General features: G+C 40.3%; 1 long non-coding RNA gene across 1 annotated transcript; it reads right to left on the bottom strand.

Annotated features, from left to right (window-relative positions):
* Positions 1-7,606: 7,606 nt before the first annotated feature.
* On the bottom strand, positions 7,607-8,107 carry LOC104758162 (uncharacterized). Its single transcript, XR_015586199.1, has 2 exons — positions 7,953-8,107; positions 7,607-7,838 (listed from the first exon to the last, which is right to left on the bottom strand). It is a non-coding gene; the product is annotated as an uncharacterized LOC104758162 (long non-coding RNA).
* Positions 8,108-8,637: the final 530 nt, after the last annotated feature.

Raw genomic sequence — 8,637 nt, 5'->3', positions numbered from 1 at the left:
AGAATGCATCTACAATAAAGTGAATGATTTGCTTAATATATCTCTTAAAATATTCAAATATTTCTAAATATATAATTGTAACGCTACCATTGCCACATTTTTTAGTGACCACACTTCTATTCTCAGCCTGTGGGATCACTCTATCCGCTGCAGTACATTTTTTTGGTCAACAAAAGAATATCTCAAACGAGCCAATTGGATTCTAAATTATTTACATACAAAACATGACATGGAAAAGTACGCGTTTGACGCGCCAAAACATCTTCCTTTACATTTGCATTTCTAGAGATAAATGATAAAGAAAAAGATGAGAATTCTTCCTGTTGCACATTTATTAAAATCAAAACCTATGTTTAATAAATATATTTTTGCTTTCCGTGTTCAATGGTCGGAAGCAGGAACTTTGGAGTATTTTTGTTAATTTAAAATATTTGTTTTATAAATATACCTTTGCTTTTCTTCTCATGTCATTGGGTCTTAATAAGACGGCTAGCAACAATGTGAATGTTTTGCTAATATATTATTTTAAATATTAACTCTTATCTAAACATTTATTATTTGAATTCATATCATCATAAAAAATCCGCTATAACACATAGGTTAAATCCTAATCTATGTTGCATTTACATGGCTTTGAATTCCAGGTTCAAAGCCCGGCAGCGGAAATTTTTTTTAATTATTTTTTTACTTTAATTAAGCATATTGCTTTATAAATTTTTAAGAATGCATCTACAATAAAGTGAATGATTTGCTTAATATATCTCTTAAAATATTCAAATATTTCTAAATATATAATTGTAACGCTACCACTGCCACATTTTTTAGTGACCACACTTCTATTCTCAGCCTGTGGGATCACTCTATCCGCTGCAATACATTTTTTTGGTCAACAAAAGAATATCTCAAACGAGCCAATTGGATTTTAAATTATTTACATACAAAACATGATACGGAAAATTACGCGTTTGACGTGCCAAAACATCTGCCTTTACATTTGCATTTCTAGAGATAAATGATAAAGAAAAAGATGAGAATTCTTCCTGTTGCACATTTATTAAAATCAAAACCTATGTTTAATAAATATATTTTTGCTTTCCGTGTTCAATGGTCGAAAGCAGGAAATTTGGAGTATTTTTGTTAATTTAAAATATTTGTTTTATAAATATACCTTTGCTTTTCTTCTCATGTCATTGGGTCTTAATAAGACGGCTAGCAACAATGTGAATGTTTTGCTAATATATTACTTTAAATATTAACTCTTATCTAAACATTTATTATTTGAATTCATATCATCATAAAAAATCCGCTATAACACATTGGTTAAATCCTAATCTATGTTGCATTTACATGGCTTTGAATTCCGGGTTCAAAGCCCGGCGGTGGAAATCTTTTTTAATTTTTTTTTTACTTTAATTAAGCATGTCGCTTTATAATTCTAAGAATGCATCTACAATAAAGTGAATGTTTTGCTTAATATATCTCTTAATATATTCAAGTATATCTAAATATATAATTGTAACGCTACGACTGCCACATTTTTTAGTGACCACACTTTTATTCTCAGCCTGTGGAATCACTCTATCCGCTGTAGTACATTTTTTGGTCAACAAAAGAATATCTCAAACGAGCCAATTGGATTTTAAATTATTTACATACAAAACATGATATGGAAAAGTACGCGTTTGACGCGCCCAAACATCCGCCTTTACATTTGCATTTCTAGAGATAAATGATAAAGAAAAAGATGAGAATTCTTCCTGTTGCGCATTTATTAAAATCAAAACCTATGTTTAATAAATATAGTTTTGCTTTCCGTGTTCAATGGTCGGAAGCAGGAAATTTAGAGTATTTTTGTTAATTTAAAATATTTGTTTTATAGATATACCTTTGCTTTTCTTCTCATGTCTTTGGGTCTTAATAAGACGGCTAGCAACAATGTGAATGTTTTGCTAATATATTTCTGTAAATATTAACTCTTATCTAAACACATATTATATGAATTCATACCATAATAAAAAATCCGTTGTAGCACATTGGTTAAATCCTTATCTATGTTGCATTTACATTGCTTTGAATTCCGGGTTCAAAGCCCGGCAGCGGAAATATTTTTTAATTTTTTTTGTGACTTTAATTAAGCATGTCGTTTTATAATTCTAAGAATGCATCTACAATAAAGTGAATGTTTTGCTTAATATATCTGTAACATCCGTGTTCCGGGAATAGAGTTTGGGTTATGTTGAGTAAACCAAAAGAGTGGATTTTAATTAATTTTAGTTTAATTAAATCCTAGTTTAACCTAATTAAAACAAAAAGCTCTAATCTCTTTCTCAACTCACGCCTCCTCTCATGCTTTTGTGTTTTGGTCGACATTTTCATCTGAGAGAGGGAGAGAAAGACAGTTAAGTGTTGGTTATTTGGTGCAAAGGAAAAAGAGAAGGAGAACAAGATTTTTCCTTACTGTTAAGAGAGAAACATAACTGTCAGGGTTTGGGAGAAGGAGGATTCGTACACTCTCCTTTTTACAGAAGTGAATTTGGGTTAATATTTTAGGAAATATTGGCAGTTTCGTGGAGCGTTTCTTCTCATTCGCGGATTGAGACCAGCAGGTGTTACGGGATCGATTGTGGTTTCATCTGAGATCCGATCGTGCTGAAATTTTGTGGGAAGCTTCTGGACGTATATACCTTGCTTTTCACCGGAGGGATTAAAAAGTTAACGGTTAGTTTTGATTTCGTGGTTTCACTTGTGAGGTTGTTCTTTTCTGTTTTTCTGGCAGTTTGTTTTCAATATTTGTTTGTTGTTGTGATTGGTTGTAGGAACAAGTTTGGTTGTTCTTGGATATTGGAAAGCCTCTCATTTGGTTGTATTTAGTTTTGTGAATCACTTGTTAAGGTAAGTGCAGGACCATGGCTTATCTAAGCTGGAGATTTCTCTAATCTGCTTGTTTATGTGTTGTTTCACTTGTTGATTGTTAATTGTTGATTGATGATTGATGATTGTTGGTTGATGGTTAGAGATGTCTCTATTGCTTGTGTGTATAGCCCAGTAGATGGGAGGATTGCCTTACTGAGTGTTTATTAAATACTCATGCATTGCAATATGTGTTTGTGGTGCAGGTAAAGGCAAAGTGTGACCGTGGAATCAGGGCGATGAAGAGGAGGATGTTCTAGTGGTTCGCTTGGTTGTCTGGCTTCTGTTTGGTTGCTAGAGTTGAGTCCTAGAATGTTGCTTAGGATTGCTGGTTCATTGGTTTATGTTGTTTGGATCATTAATTATGATTGGAATTAATACTGGATATTGTTGATGTTATGGTTATTGGTTATTATTGGAGTATTATTGGATATTTAATTGGTGTTGTTATTTCCGCTGATGATTGTGATTGTGGTTAGGTGGCTAGTGGGTATGGGACCACTAGTTGTAGTTATTTATTATATTATATTTATTTTTTATTATTAAAAAAAAGGTCGGTCCTTTCATTTTGGTATCAGAGCCCTTACGGTTCTAGGTTTGGGTTTGCTAGGTTTCTGTTGTGATGTTTTGGATTGCATGCTTTGATTGATTATGTGAGTTAGTCAATTGTGTGTGGCATGGAGTCCTAGAACATCCTCTTCGAGCCTTCAATGAGATTCCACAGTGAGTTATTGTTATGTTCTTTGTGTGGTATTGATTTGTTTTCTGCTTGTTAGCCTCTGTTCTTGGAAGATCAGTGGTTAAGGTGTTTGAGTTGTTGGTCGTGGACGGGGACGTGGTCGTGGTCATTGTCGAGCGGGTCCCGAGGCCAGCGAGTGTGTGGTCCAGAGTTCCACGAGGAGGTACGTCAGAGGGTCACAAGCGTATCAGGAGGGACCAGAGACGGTTAGCCGGTGAGCGTGCCGGGGGTGCTGGGAACCCAGATGTGGGGTTGCAGCAGGTGGAGCCTAGAGTTGAGATGATCGCTTGGCGGATCTGTTGGCGTGCTGTTGGAGCGGTTACCGAGAGGGGTACCAGTGTAGGCTCCAGTTGTGCCGCATGTGGCGGGGTGCAGCCGAGGGCTGCAGATGTTGAGGACTTTCCACCTTATGTTAAGAGAATGGAGCGGTTGTAGATGACTGGTATGAGATTATTCTCAAGAGGTATCAGACCTAGAGAGGCGGATAGGTGGACATATGCAGTTGGAGCAGATAATTCTCTGTTTAGGGGTTAATCCAGTTGGATATTAGAAGTTTAGTGGGCAGGTGTAACATTGCAATGTTATACTCGGACCACAGGAGGTACTTTGTGTCGAGAGATGTTTATTGTCGTTAAGGATTGTTGCTCCTAAGGGGATGGTGATTCCCCTGAATACCGATAGCTCGAGGGGCTGAGGGCTCCGAGAGTGGCAGAGGGGATGATATTCCCCTGAGGGGATGAGTAGTTCCCCTGATACCGAGATCTTGAGGATTGTGGTCCAAGAGTGAAACGGTATAACTCGAAGACGTTGGTCTGAGAGTGAGATCGGTATGGCTCAAAGGTTGCGACCTAAGAGAGGAAGAGTTGGGAGCAAGCAATGTATAGAACGTGAGTATGAACATAACGACGGAATGTAGACCTCGAGAGTGATGATGGTTTAATCTTGGATTTTAGGATTATGTTAGCCGGTGGGCCAGGGTTTTATGACTGGAGTGGTCAAGAATGTGTGGCTGATGTGCTAGGATTGAGTGGCCGGTGGTGCTGGAGTCTCGGGAAGGAGAGTTGCAGCAGATATGAGCCGGTAAGGGCATGGTTGCCAGGTACATAAGATTCACGAGAAGCCTTCATGGCAGGATAAACTAATCGTTGCGACGATGGTGGATGAAGTTCATTGGAGATGGACAGGGTTACTAGATTTAAGGTTTTGGTAAGCTTGCTGGGGGGAAAACAAGTCAAGTAGGTTAAATTGGCGGTCTGCAAAGCATTTGATACAGTGAATAAGAATATGCAAACATATGGTACTTGTTTGTTTTATTACGCTCGTATTGATGATTTGCTGTGGAGAATAGCTAAGCAGAAAGCTAATTTTGGATTAATCTATCTTGTGGAAGTTTTCCCTAAGAGACAAGTTACCAGAGGTTCTTGGACGAACAAGAGGGTTGACATTCAGGTGGCTTCGAGTTGATGTCGGCATACTTGAGTGTTTGTTTGGCAGAGCTGAAGAAGCAGCTAGAGGATTTGTTGAGTATGGGGATTCATCCGTCCCAGTGTATCATTGTGGGGAGTTTCCGGTTGTGCATTGATTATTGGGGTTTGAACCGGGTCACTGTGAAGAACAAGTACCCTCTTCCTAGGATCGATGAGTTGTTGGATCAGTTGAGGGGTGCTACTTGGTTCACTAAGGTAGATCTGGCGTCGGGTTATCATCAAATACCGATAGATGAGGCAGATGTGAGAAAGACGGCTTTCAGGATGAGGTATGGGCATTATGAGTTCGTGGAGATGCCTTTTTGGGTTAACTAACGTACCAACAACGTTTATGAGATTGATGAACAGTGTGTTTCAGGAGTTTCTGGACGTGTCTGTCATCATTTTCATCGATGATATCCTGGTATTTTCTAAGAGTCCTAAGGAGTATGCAGTGAATTTGAGGGCAGTTCTGGAGAAGCTGCGGGAGTAGAAGTTGTTTGCTAAGTTGAGCAAGTGTAGTTTTTGGCAGCGTGAGATGGGTTCTCTGGGTCATATTGTTTCTGCAGAGTGAGTTTCTGTAGATCTGGAGAAGATTCAGGCTATCAGGGATTGGCCTAGACTATAGAATGTCACTGAGATCAGGAGTTTCCTTGGTTTGACAGGTTACTACAGGACCATGAGATGAAGTCTCTGGTAGGAGAGATCAGTGCCTTGAGCTTGTGTGCGGTTTCTCAAGAACCATTAGGTTAGGAGGCGGCTTATGGAGCGGATCTTCTGAGCAGGGTGTGGTTGGCTCAGGAGAAGGATTTGGGGCTGGTGAATGTCTCTAAGGATATTGATTCAGAGTATCAGGTCTCAGCTAATGGTACTATCTTGGTGCGCGGTCGGATTTGTGTGCCCAAGGATGAGGATTTGAGATAGGAGATCTTGGGGGAGGCTCATGCGAGCATGTTTTCTATTCATCCAGGAGCGACTAAGATGTACCGTGATCTCAAGAGGTACTATCATTAGGTCGGGATGAAGAAGGTTGTAGCTAGTTGGGTCGCGAGGTGCAACGTGTGTCAGCTGGTGAAGGCTGAGCATCAGGTTCCAAGCGGATTACTAAAGAGTCTATCCATTCTAGAGTGGAAGTGGGATATGATCACGATGGATTTTGTAGTAGGATTGCCAGTGTCACGGACCTTTGATGCTATCTGGGTCATTGTGGACCGGTTGACTAAGTCAGCACATTTTCTGGCCATTAAGAAGACTGATGGAGCAGCGGTCTTGGCTAAGAAGTATGTGAGGGAGATAGTCAGATTGCATGGGGTGCCGGCGAGCATTGTGTCTGATAGGGATTCTATGTTCACTTCGGTGTTCTGGAAGGCATTTCAGGTAGAGATGGGCACTAAGGTGCATATGAGTACAACTTATCATCCCCAGACAGATGGACAGTCTGAGAGGACGATACAGACACTGGAGAATTTGCTGAGGATGTGAGTGTTGGATTGGGGTGGCCATTGGGCAGATCACCTGAACCTGGTAGAGTTTGCTTACAACAACAGTTATTAGGCGAGTATTAAGATGGCTCCTTATGAGGCTTTGTATGGGAGACCATGCCGTACACCATTATGCTGGACTCAGGTGGGGGAGAGGAGCATGTTTGGTGCTAGTTTTGTTCAGGAGACCTCAGAGAAGATTTGGGTTCTCAAGCTGAACATGAAGGAGGCTCAGGATAGACAGAGGAGTTATGCTGATAGGAGGAGGAGAGATCTTGAGTTTCAGGTAGGAGATAGAGTGTACCTCAAGATGGCCATGTTGCAGGGTCCGAACAGGTCATTGTCAGAGACTAAGTTGAGTCCGAGGTATATGGGTCCATTCAGAGTGATTGAGCGGGTTGGACCTATGGCATATAGACTGGAGTTACCCGAGGTTATGCGTGCATTCCATAAGGTTTTCCATGTGTCTATGTTGCGGAAGTGTCTCCGTGAGGGTGAGCAGGTGTTGGCTAAGATTCCTGAGGATCTTCAGCCTAACATGACATTGGAGGCGAGACCAGTGAGGGTTCTCGAGAGGAGGATCAAGGAACTTCGGAAGAAGAAGATTCCTTTGATGAGAGTCCTGTGGGACTGTGATGGTGTTGAGGAGCCTGAGGTAAAGATAAAGGCAAGGTTCAAGAAGTGGTATGAGAAGCAAGCCGCGACTTGAGCTTGCTTAGCCTGGTCCCATCTGTAATCCATGGCTGGAGCGGGAATGGAGTATTCCAGCCCATCTCTCTTGCTACTCGGTAGGCCTGGGCATTCGGTTCAATCGGTTTATTCGGTTCAGTTTATTCGGTTTTTTAATTTTTCGGTTATCTAAAATTTCTGCCGAATTGAACCAAATAATCTTTCAGTTCGGTTCGTTCGGTACTCGGTTTATTCGGTTCGGTTTTAGCATTTATTATATCTTCCGAAATTAACCGATTTGTTTCCTAATTCGGTTAATTCGAACCGAATAAGACCAAAAAAAAAATTAATGGGCTCAAATTTATTTACAGACCTAAAAAAAATTTATAACAAGTCCAACTAAAATTACAACCCAAACCCATCTACATTTAGGGTTTTCGACAAAGTGGTGAGGCGACGGCGTACGACGTTCGATCTCTCCATCCGGTGAAGCTTGATATCCGTTAACCATATATATATCTGTCCCGACGAGTTCTGTCACCTTCGATCCATAACATAAAACTGAAACTGAACCTGAAAAAAATAAGAAAAGCAAAATAAATAAAAATGAAAATCCATAACATAAATCACTAAAGAGAAGCTGAGAAAGATTTTTGGAAATTAAGAAAATGAAAAGACTTGACAAACCTGAAGCTTCAGAATCTCTCAACAAGGAACACTTCATGAGCAACGGGTGAAGAAGTGATAGAGATGGTGTCGGCAAAAGGAAGACTACGGTAGTGGGAGACTGGAAAATCGATTATAAACTAGGGTTTTTTTAATATATAGTTGTGGCATATGATACAGTGGGCTCGATTTTTAGCTTATTTTATAAGTTATTGGGCTTGGTTGTGAAACAATAAAAATCGAGTTTAAGCCCATAAACACACAATTAATAAAACGACACCAAGTCTATATTTGTCACAGCAAAACGACAACAACTCTATATTTCACATTCATCGTCTTCTTTATAGCTTTTCATTTGTTATCCATGGTGGATTTGCAGGGTTCGAGTCAGATTCGCGGTGGATGGGAGTGGAATCCGAAGGGTTAGAGTAAAACCGGGAAACCCGATCGGTTTCAGCTCGCCGAACCGAACCGAACCAAATACCGAAATCCCACAAAATTCTCGCCGAACGGTTCGTATCTCCTCTCACAGTCGGTACCGATAACCGAATTTGTCGGTTTGTTCGGTTCGGTTCTTTCGGTTTGTACCGAATGCCCAGGCCTACTACTCGGTCGCTTGGGGTGGTTGGTTGTGCGACTCAGTAATAAGATGAGGTGGTGCTTGGGGTACGAAGTTTCCGTGAGGCGGGGTTTTTGGAGGAAAGTT

The sequence above is a fragment of the Camelina sativa genome, chromosome 17 (genome assembly GCF_030686135.1).
Source record: "Camelina sativa cultivar CO46 ecotype springtype chromosome 17, ASM3068613v1".
Classification (NCBI taxonomy): Eukaryota; Viridiplantae; Streptophyta; class Magnoliopsida; order Brassicales; family Brassicaceae; genus Camelina; species Camelina sativa.
This window is presented reverse-complemented; position numbering and strand designations above follow the sequence as displayed.